We start from the raw sequence: 11985 nt of genomic DNA, 5'->3' as shown, positions 1-11985 counted from the left end.
AGAGCATGTGTATTGGTCTGTCCTTGGTCCGTCCTCCATAATTAAAAGGATTAATTTAAATCGAAATCATAGAAAAATGAAAGATACGTTCCTACAAACCGGACAGTTTTTATGCGTCCCTCACAACACGTGTCTTCCTGTAATAGGTTGATTATTTCTCTTCCTCCTCTCTCTCTTTCTCGACGGAGAGACTGCAAAATCAAGAGATTACTCTAAAAAATCGATTGCAAGCAGAGAAGAATGATTCAATTTTTCGTGGCCACCGGCTGTTCAACCCCGTTAACTCATCATCTCCAACGATAGCAGATCTTAACGGCGGCACTCTTTCATGTAATCGGCAAGATTTTCTTTGAAATCGGAAAGTCTCATTCACCAATGATTATATCGCTGAATTGTTGTTTGGGTTGTGATTGATCTGTTGTGTAGAGATGTATATGTCTCTATGTCTTTACCCGAGGTTTTTGTATAGGGATTTGAATGGGTCTGTTATAGTTTTAAAGCTGAGTTAATTAGGGGGTTTGAAGGTTATACAAAGGTTGATTCCAAAGATCATCAGATCAGTGATTTAGAAAAGCTGGCTCAATTTCTTGTGTGGTTCCTTTCCATTTTCCAGGTCACTTCTTCTTCTTTTTCTTTACTTTCTCCTCCTTTCTGCCATTGTTGTGTATCAAATTCTCGATTTTTCTCTTCCCCATGTGTGCTGAATCCTATTCGATCTCGCTTAAAGCTAACACCATGGTTCCTCCGGCTAAAACAACCCCAACGGTTCGTGATTGATCCCTCGTCCCTCTTTCTTCGTTCCTTCTCCTTTTGTGTTTCAAGCTCTCTGTTTTTATTAACCTCATATGGTAATCAGCTGTTCTGAGTTTTGATAAAAGGAAACATATTACGTTTAACCAATATGCCAGTTTGGTTCAGTTCAATTGTTTTGCAGCTAGTGTCTCTCAATATCTTTACATTTCAGTTTGACAAACTAATGAACATTTTAGTTGTGTGTATAATAAACCAATTAAATGGAGTGTGTATGTTTATAGAAGAACTGTTTCATATACATTGTGCAGAGTGAAACATTTAAGGAGGAATGAGAATGAAAAAGATGTTATATGTTACATTGTGCAGAGTGAAAGAGACAGTTTTGGGTTCATGGTTCAAGTATATATGTGTGTGGGTTTGTTTTTCTTTGTCAAAGTTGTGTGTGGGTTTGTTTTTCATGTGACAGTTTCATGGTTGCTGGAATCGGTGGAGCTACTGCTACAAGAACACGTCTAGATATACTTTTCATCTCCATCCTCGTGATAAGCCTTGCCTGGACAATGCAGGTTCTCAAAAACGTTCATGAAGTCGCCATTTCGAAAGCCACATATGTATACTTCAGGCGTGATGTGTTCATGAATGCCTGTGACGCTCTTTGTGCCACTCTGAAAAACCAGCTCGGGAGTGTTTGCATTGGTTCAACACTCGTTCCACTTATTGTACTCTTTAGGGGATCGATCCGGTGCTCTAATCTGCATGATGGGTGCGATGACGACCAGGACATCTATACAAGTACTCGAGGCTGCTTTTGGATTGCCAATCATATTATTTTGTCCGGAAACAGATATGGATTTGTTCATGTAGGAGCTTACAACAAAGGGTTTGTAAGGAAGAAATGATTTTGAAAATAATTTTTTTTTTCAGGGGACCAACTATGAGGGACACCAATGCTCATACTAAATTTAAGAAACTCTGAAAATAAGATTAATATATCTGAGGGACCAAAATTTTGTCCCAACCAATGCCCATGCTCTAAGTTGGAGTTTTAACATTTAAGAAATAGTGAAAAACTGTAAGAAAAAACTGTACATAAAAACTGAACAAAAAAGTTAAGAGTAAAGTTTTTAGTAAAGCTTTTAGAAAAGTTTATGTGATTGGTAAATATTAAACTGTATATTTGTAAAGCTTTGTAAAATTGTTACCAATGAAACCCAATAGTAAATGTCACTTATTTTTGTAGAGGTGATTGGGTGTATACCCTGTTTAAAAACGTGGTCGCAGAGGCCACTTAGGCACCGATTAAGTGCTCGGCAGCAGTGTTCCGTTGCAATTTCACTCAGATCAGTGTCAAAATTGGGAAAACAAAAAAAACTGATAATTTTTCTTTTTGACCTAAAATAGTATGATAGCAGTTGAATCGAATGTGAATTCACTGAAAAATAAGTTAAAAAAATGATTGGCGGCGTTAGGGTTTGCAGATATGCTGAAGTCCGTCTTATGAAAAAGATAACGTAAAATGACTATTTTGTCTTTCATTAATAAAATTGACAAAAAAATACAAAAATGATCTACTAGGATCAAGTTGGCCGTAAAATAAGACGCAAATCACTCGACTGAATTAAGATCTTTGAATTGTTATGCAATTTTAATCTATTATAAATATATAGATAAAAGTCTTAAAATTAATCTCCGATTAATTCTCAATTTAAATCCAAATTTTTCGATTAATCGCTAGGTCTTTTTTTACCGTCCAACTAACGCCTAGCAATTTTTTTTTTTCCAACCAAACATTTAAATAAATTAAAAAGAAACTCCAAGATTGATTGCCCAAACTGGAGCGAACGAGTTTACAAATGCGACTTCAGAAACCAAAGGTCTAGAGGAGCGAGCTAAACGATCTGCACGGACGTTTGACAATCGCGGGATCTTGGTCAGAGAGAAGGATAAAACAGAGGATGTATATAAATATACATTGTAGTAACTTATGGAGTATATAATTAGTGTGAATTGTATCAAATTATCACATGAATTTTTTAAAAGAAACATAAATATACAGTACTATATCATTTTATTCTATGTTTAAGGTTTTAGTAAAATACGAAAATATTATATTTTTTTATAAAAACAAAACATCGTTTACTATTAACATAATCAATATTCAATATTCAATCAACTAAAAAAACTACAAATAAAAATACAAATTAAAAATAATTAGTAAATATAGATTTGCACAAAAAAAGTAAATATAGATTAAGAATGTGAAAATCACTTAAAATAAAACAATCTATTGCGCCTAAAATATCTGTTATTATAATAATACAAAGGAAAGGATCAACTCTCACGGTTCTGTTGCTTTGATTGTTGGTGAGGTCACCACGTGATTCCAACAACTTTCAAGCTAACTCGTATTTGTTTTTATCGTACTCGTAATATATACTACCGTTACAAAATAATTTTCTAAATTTTTTCTTGTTCAACAAAGATTAGATTTTGTAATTGACAAAAAATAAGCATTAAAAATTTTGAATTATACGAACTATTGTTGATTTATATATTTATAAGAGAAAATACTGTATCCACATATTCATTATCTTCAAATTTCTGTGAAGGAAAAAAAATAAATAACAATTTCTGTGAAGATTCGGAAAATTATCAAAAATTTTAAAATAGAGAATATAATTATTATATGGCCCTTAATCAAGTCGATCAATTACTGGAAAGTATAAATATATTTTTACTTCATAATCAAATAGTAGATACAACAAGTATACATGAGTTTATCATAGATAACTATTTTCATGTCTTATTTCGAGTTGGATTTTTTTTTTCTTAGTCTTATTTCGACTTGTGTCGTATATTATCTTTGATTTATGTTTTCTTTTTCTTTTGTTAACCAATGGCTATATAAGTTTTAAAGATTGGTTGATAAAGATTCAAAATTAATTGACTACGTTCTTAAATTATTCTTTTGTATAGCTCATTTTCTGTGAACTAAGAAATTTCATAGTACTGCACTTTGTTTTTGGGTTACTCAAAAATTACAAAATACTTACTAATACGTGTAGAAAATGTTAAAAAATAAATTATATTCATGAAACAGAAAATATCTTCAAAATCTTCACAAATTTTCTCCCTACCAGATCATAGATGACATGTAATTCTTTCGACGAACTAATAAAATAACCAAAACTCAAATCAATCAACTTAAAAACTATCGTACTCCTCTTGTTAGTTTTACTTTGAAAGTTTATACATAAATATGCCAAATATTCGAAATGGCAAATGAGAGATAGGGAAGTGGGGACCTAGAGAATACCATCCGTTCACTCTACTAAGCGAAGATATATGATATCGAATCAGTTAAAGATGAAAAAGAAAAGAAAAAAATGCTGTTAAGAGGTGGGAACCACTTCTTGCTGGGAAGTTTGAAGACAGATTTTTGTTGTTCCCTTCGAGTGGTGCACGTCTCTCTTCTCCTTTTGCCACGTCGCCTCTTTCATTTACACGTTGTCCACCTCAACCAAACTCGAATCTTTGGATTCTTTTACTTTTTGTATGAAGTTTGGGAAGATAGAGAGAATTCGATTTATAAGATTTTTCTCTCGTTGACTTAAAAGAAACACGAAAGTGTTTAGTAAACACATGGAACATTACGGCGTTAGGGGGGATCGTACGTGGACGATAGGTATGTTGTCACTTGTTCGGGCATAATGGAAGGGGAATTAGCAATAATGAGGATGTTATGCTGCTGATTGAGTTTATTTAATTGTGGATTTTAGTGAATTCAGTCTATATAACATGTGAATTCTAAATTGATGACATTAGTTGTGATGTGATGTGCTATGCTTGTGGTTTTCCGAACTTGATTTAATAAAGTTTTATTTCCTATACTGTATTTATGGTTTTCGATGTTAAATTGGTAACAGAGCCTAATAAAACCTATAAACAATAACAAAACTATGGCTTATAACATTAGAGAACAAATGAGATTCCAAGAGTAATTATGATTAGCAGATTATATTTATACATGTGTTATTTTAGGAGTTTACAGAAATAACAAAAGAGGCTTATAGTTTTGGGGTTATCTAGGTTTTATTTTCATATTCATATATATCTAGGATCTACTAATCTCTACAAGTCCGGGACTAGAAGCAATGTTATACTATTCAGTTTGGAAATTTCTCTTTTTCTAGCTAAGCGGATTCGAACTATTTAGTGGTCCGTACTTTTATTATTTTCCAAGAAAGTCAAAAAACCATTATAACTTGAACAATATTTTGACCCACACGTACTCCCGTAGCCTGTACTATTATAATCGCGATGGACTTGCTCCGTTACTCGCAACCCCCACAGAGTCCTAATCTACTCCATAACAATGCAAACTGAGTCCTAACCTCTACCCATAAAGCTTTACAAGCAATAAAATGGAAAAAATAAAAGAAAAGAGCTAGTGTGTTTCGTAGAGCAGACGAGTAACATAGGCGCACACGTGTGTTGAAAATACGTACAAGGCAAGTACGTGTCTTATGTATAACCACATGTATGTGTTATGTAAGCAATGTTTGCTTCTGACTGTATTTTATACCGTATGTATACGAAAATAGAAATGATGGAGTGTTGTTAGAAACAAACCCTAATTAAATATATTTGCACTTTTTCGAGATATCGGCCATGCATGCAAAAGGTATAGGGTACGTAAGAGTTATAACCAACAGATTCTTTGAAAATAATTAAAAATCAGATCCTATAACAACTTTTGGGAAGAAAACAAGTAAAGCAACCTCACGCGATTGTCTGTAAACAATAAATATTTTTTAATTTCAAAGTTACCTCACGCGAAAATGTGCATTTCAATTAACTTAGAACGTCGCCAATCTCTATCTCTCGTACCTTGGCGTAAAATGATGGATTTAATTTATAAAGTACTATGAATTTTCTTATTGGCAACGAGACAAATATAGGAGGGGACACTGAATGTTAGTTAAGTATTTGGTTTGTCAAAAATAGTAATAGCTTTAAATGGCATTTTAAAAAGTAAAATAAACCTCGAGTAGAAAAATAGGAAATTAATATAAGACGTAAGATGTATACTATAGAAATGGGCAAGACCGTGATAATTAGTAAAAGAGAGATATGTTGTTGCTTGACGCATGCGGAGTCCACTCAAAGCTCGCCTCGTAACTGCAGTGACGTGTACTAAGGGACTGCCTCACGTGACCGATATTGTTATGTTACATTGATACGTTAAGTCCTATTCAAGGGTTGAAGCTATCCTATTTCACTTGAATCTAAATTATTAATTTTACAAAAACTTGTTATCTATTTTCCTATTAATTGTTTGTACTTAGTCGTTATCATTTAAATGTTCAGTATCGGATCATTAAAAGGTTCTAACATTATCTTTCTTCTCCCTTAATTACTTATACTATCACGTATTTTGGTTATAAAAGTATCATTCTAAATTTCGAGTCTCATATCGATTGGTGTAAATTTATAATTAGGTAAAATCATTCGGAATTAATTAGTATATATACATCCTCTGATCGATGATGGTAATTAATGGTGATTAACTATACCCTTGGATCGGAGCACATTACAGAACAAGCAACAGTTTGGATGTCTTTCATGCAACAACCAACATACGTACGGAATAAGAGCTAGTAAGAGCAATACACATTTTTTGATGTGAAAATGTGATGAGGACAATCATCTCCATCTCCATGTTCACGTGATTTTCTGCCTCAGGAATGGACTTGAACGGTAGAGCATTGATTTTCTCCTGTTACATTACTTGTTTGTATCCATTTTTTTGCCAGTTCTTAATTACCCCACCTTGCTATTCGCTATACCTTTTTGTTTTGTTTTGTTTGTTTACATTGCAATTTCTGTACTTTTGAGACTTTATTGTATATTAAAAAAAAAAAAAATGAAACCACTTTAAAAACGTTACATTATGGACTATGGAGTATGGACCGATATGTAAATGTACAAAAAAATTATCTTTAAGGATATATAAAATTAGCAATTAGGGTACTAGTCAATATTAGTGTTACACATCGACCTTGGACTATAAAAAGTTGTCCGAGAAGAACTATCTTTCGCATAATCCATTTATGCGACGTCCGTCTACCAAGCTCGATAGGAAGAAACAAGCACACCTTACTCCTTACAAAAACGAAGAAAAACGACGGTTGGTGATAGAATTATTGGTGATGTCGTTTGAGGTTGTAAACTTGTTAGATGTTACAAGCATTAATTTTAACTTAATTGGGGGAAAAAAGAGAATTGGTTCAACGACTACGAGGTAATATAAATGAAATATAGGTTTGGAAACATGAAAACAAAGTAATAGTACTCTGAATTAATCTATCTTTTTAACGTGTCTAGTAGGAGAGGAATTGGATTGGGCGGGTAACGTATGGTGGAGACGAAGATAAGATTGATTAAAAGATGCGGAGTTGGTGGAACCACATATCTCTATAAATTAAGTATCCTTATATACTTATAGCTCAATCAAGTAAGCTCCAAGTGTTAATGCATTTTCATACCACTAAGTTTTATTTTATTTGGAAGGCAAGAGTGTGAGACATTTGTTCCTGGAAGCTGAAGTATCCCACACATGCAGTAACCTACGTGCAAATCTATGCACCATATTTAATAAAAATATAATACGAGTATGGGTGTGTGTCTGTGTCAATTATATATCGTGTGCATTAATTAATATAAACATCCAGAGAATTCAGATTGCGCATGCATTAGCTTCTTTTTATATTACTAGTTGGGTATATATGGATTAAGTAACAATGTAATATCTTTGTGCAGAAGGAATATCAGAAGCGTGATTCTTAAATTTCGCAAAAATCCGAAGCTCGGTTGGTTAATACTTAAAAATAAAAACATAATATTAATAATTTAATTTTGTGCACCGATCTAAGTGCGGTTTACTCCACCGGTTAAAAGAGTGATGTTACAATGTTCTGAGATTGACAGAATCCTAAATGGGAAATCGATTCAGATGAGAGATCAAACTCCATAAGAAATCGATATTTTTTTAAAAAAATTTTGGTTTCGCATTTAAAATATTTGTCGGACAAAAGTCTGGAATTGTACATGTATAAATAGTACGGCGCATTATATACTTCGCTTAATTAACATGCACATGCACCACGTATTCAGTTTTGCATGCTTATTTGGTTACATGTTTGTCCGACAATAACTTGAGGAACTATTTTTATGTTTGGTGATAATTTTTTTGTTTTGTTCTTAAAGTTACTGAGAAATGCAATATATTGTTGTTATGAAGAAGTCATATTTTTCTTAATGCGTAATTATTCAGAGGATTACGGATTGTTAAACGCAGAAACACGTATCCATAATTCTTGGGATAACGTAGAAAATTTGATCTAACTAAACGTACAAAATATATAAATTATATGAACATGAAGGCATGCAGCTAGAAGTGGGGATTTGTGAAAATTTAGCGTAACGAACCATAATAATAAATGGGATTAGGAAGAAGGGAAACCAAATACATAACTTAACGTTGTGGGCATCTTTCTAATAATTTATATTTCCATACAAATGTTTTCGAATGATTAAGGCGCAAATTGACATTTGATATGATACAATTTGGAACCAGCTTATATGGTCTGGTATCATCATCAATTGGTTTATACTAGATCTCATTTTAAATTCTAAACAATGTATAAAGTAATTGTTGGTCCCATGTATATATATATCTGAAAACAGAAAAGAGAAGAGACTGGTACAAAAATATGAAAGAGAAGGAATCGTCAAAAAAAAAAAATATGAAAGAGAAGGCGTGCTTCCTTCAATTTATGTTTGAGTAACATTGAAGTTATCCTAACATTCTCTGTTCATCATTTCTCTTTACTATTATATTTTTCAATTTACTCATTTTTTTTACCTTTGTGAATAAATAAATAAGTAAAGTTCCATCGAATCCAAACTTCAAATAATTTGGCAACTTGCTAATAATACTGTTCTCTTTTTTCTTTTGTACAATTTGTACAGAGGTCTTCTTTTTGGGTCAAAGTCAAATTTATGTACCTAGAAATAGACAGCCTTTTTTTGTGTGTGTGGTTGAGATATTTATAACACTTTCGACGAACCCGAAATTAAAGTGGATGAAGTCAAAGATGAAATAAAAACGTCCAGGTTTCAGTTTAATCGGTACAAATTTCTGACTATTTATAAAGGAATCCTAGATTTTACTTTCACACTCTATGTATGTTCCAAAAAGAAAAACAAGTGGAAGCAAAGCAATAGCTAACTTATGGTATATTTCAAAAATTAGTATTGTCAAGTGAAAAAATAGATTCAGTCCATTTTAAACATAGAAATCGATGGCTCACCTTTACCCACAAAAAAAAAAAAATTTACTTCGATTTTTTCCACTGTTCGAAAAAGCGTTCTAGGCGCCCGCCTCCGCCCCGTCTAGGCGGTAGGCGCTATAGCACCGTCTAGACGACCGCTTTGACCGCCTAAAATTGTAGTATCATCATTTTAGTGTATTTTTAAAATTTTAATTGCACAAATTTAAAATATTTAAAGTTTATTTCTATAAACATAATTATAAATGTTTAATATGTTATATAAAATGAATTAAAATAATGTTTTTATTAATTTTTCTGTTTTTGATTTAATATTTTTATTATTTTTATATATATTTTGTATATAATATCAAATATATAATAGTTTATAATGTAAACGCCTAAACCACCTAAAACCGTCTAAATTCCGATTAGGCATTCTAGACGCTAGGCGTTGCATCACCGCCTAGTTAACGCCTAGCGCTTTCTTGAACACTGATTTTTTCTTAAACTTAAACGAGTTAGGATGACTTAATTACTAAACAAACTTGTATTAATTTTGTTGACCGACGAAAAAGGGAAACGTCTATAACATCCCATCTTTTACTCTTTTTTTTTTTACGTAAGAGAAGGCAAAAGTAGTAATTAAGGAAAGATTGAGAGAAAACATGGTCACATGATCGACGAGAGGGCTGAGAAATTGAAGACGTACGTCAACGGCATTAAGTAAAGTTACAATTAGGGTTTTCACAAGAACGTGATCATAAAACCAAAGCACCATAGAAGACTCATAAAACATTGCTTAATGCCTGCTACTTCTTGGACAACCTTTACGTGCATGATAAGTGAATAAACTTAACCTCCTTCTAAGTTATCCCCTAAATTTTTTCCCTTTTCAATAAAAAAAAGGTTCACTTATCAATTAAAACTGATTGTATGCATTAGTTCTAAAAACTGATTTGGCTTATAAAAGTGACATTTCAATATAACTTAATTTCCCCCTTCTAAATTATATATTGATGATATTAGCTAGTTACTATGCATTACTAAACGTTTTGACATAGTAACTGTAAGAAATATCCATTTAGGGTGATTACAAATCCGTAAAATTTGTTACAATATAATATAGTCTTCGTAATCTATGTGAGGACAAGACGACAAGTACTCGTTTGGAATGTTTAAGCGACGGCACGACCACCTCCAAACCAGTAAGGCAGTAAAACTCGTGTTATCGCTCGCATGTGTTAGTGGCTCAATGATCACCTCTTTAATTATCTGGTTTAGCATACGGCTCTGGCCTATTTTGTCTCTGTTCCTTCTATTATGAGTTATGAGTTTTTGCAACATTGATTGTAAATTTTTGTTCGAAAGAAAAACCATTGATTGTAATTTTTTTTGGTTGGATAAAGTATTACCTTACAAAATGAAAACAGTTATTTGGTCTGCTAATTTCTGACATATTTACGACAACTTTTACTCTGTATATAACTACGTACTATAAAGTTTATCTCCTGGCATGTTTAACCTAAAACCGAAAATTCACGAAAACTTGAACTAAGATATAATATGATTTTTGCCCAGAACAAAATAAAATAAAAAAGGTATGATATGATATCATCTAACAAAAAATTTAATATTTTTTACACCTAATTTTTCGTTTTGGCGCAGGCTATCAACTGCTTTGCCTTATAAAGCATGGAACCTTCCGGTTGATGTAACATGTTCTAGATGGTTAATAACACCTATGCACACTATGCCAAATTGTACTTACTTACTAAATGTAACACCAACCAAAATTTAACTTATACGCTGATTAATATCTCAAATAATCAATTTTGATTTTGGCACAGACCAGACCATCCTCACTTGCTGCGGTTTTCATATACTTTTTTTTTGCTAACTGGTTTTCATATACTTCTTTTAACCTAAACTCATCAACCACTTGAAAAGTATTCTTTGTATACATTTATATACACATTAACGTCATGATATGAACCTACGACAAATTTTATTAATCATTTCTTTGCAAGGTCAGCTGAAAACTACATTAGGGATACAGAGACCCTTCGCATGTTTTATTTACCTTTTCTTTTTAATATCTATAAATTATTTATATGGAGAGTCTCTTTGGATGACTTAGTTTTAATAATGATCAAGGTTCTCTTAACTAAATTAATTCGGTGACGTATCCTATAGTTGGATGAATCGATTAACTTAAATTTTAGCATTGAAGAAATGGTAAGATAATGAATATTTGATGCAGGGGTAGTAGACAATGATGGACGGAAAAAAGTGAGCTCATACGGAGCATAAGTGCAAGCAAAAGAAACAGTCCACCACAAGGTCAAAATGTTGTGTTGTCGATCTTTCTTAAATCAAGAGTAATCCGATCTTTTGAAACACATGTTGGTATTTTGCGCAAGGCCATTTGGGTATGGGTATTTGAGTTTCGGCGTTGATTTGCGAAAAAAAAAAATCTTAATTACCAAAGAAGATGTTCACCTCTAGTCTCTGGAATTTTAGTGGACGTTTCAGCCAAATTACCTATGGTAAATCTAAGAAACACATTGTAATTAGTTCAGGCTGCTGATAACAGTGAGCTGTGAGCTAGTGATACTTTAGAGTTTAGACTGATACTTTCTATACCGGTACTTTACGGGACATCATTACACGGACTAATATTTCATGAGACAGCACACTGAATTGATACTTGGCTACCTTTATTGTCAATACTCAAGATGTTGGCTGGCACGTTTAAGGCTACTTTTGCATTTTTGCTATCTTTCTTGTCATTTTCATTTATAAGACAAAATACATTTTTAGCCTCATTTTCTCAAATTTACCTCACGCAAGGAACACCTTTTGTTTTGAAATGTCATACTTGTAAGAGTTTGTTTTT

The sequence above is a fragment of the Camelina sativa genome, chromosome 5 (genome assembly GCF_000633955.1).
Source record: "Camelina sativa cultivar DH55 chromosome 5, Cs, whole genome shotgun sequence".
Lineage (NCBI taxonomy): Eukaryota > Viridiplantae > Streptophyta > Magnoliopsida > Brassicales > Brassicaceae > Camelina > Camelina sativa.
Note: the sequence above shows the minus strand (reverse complement) of the source record.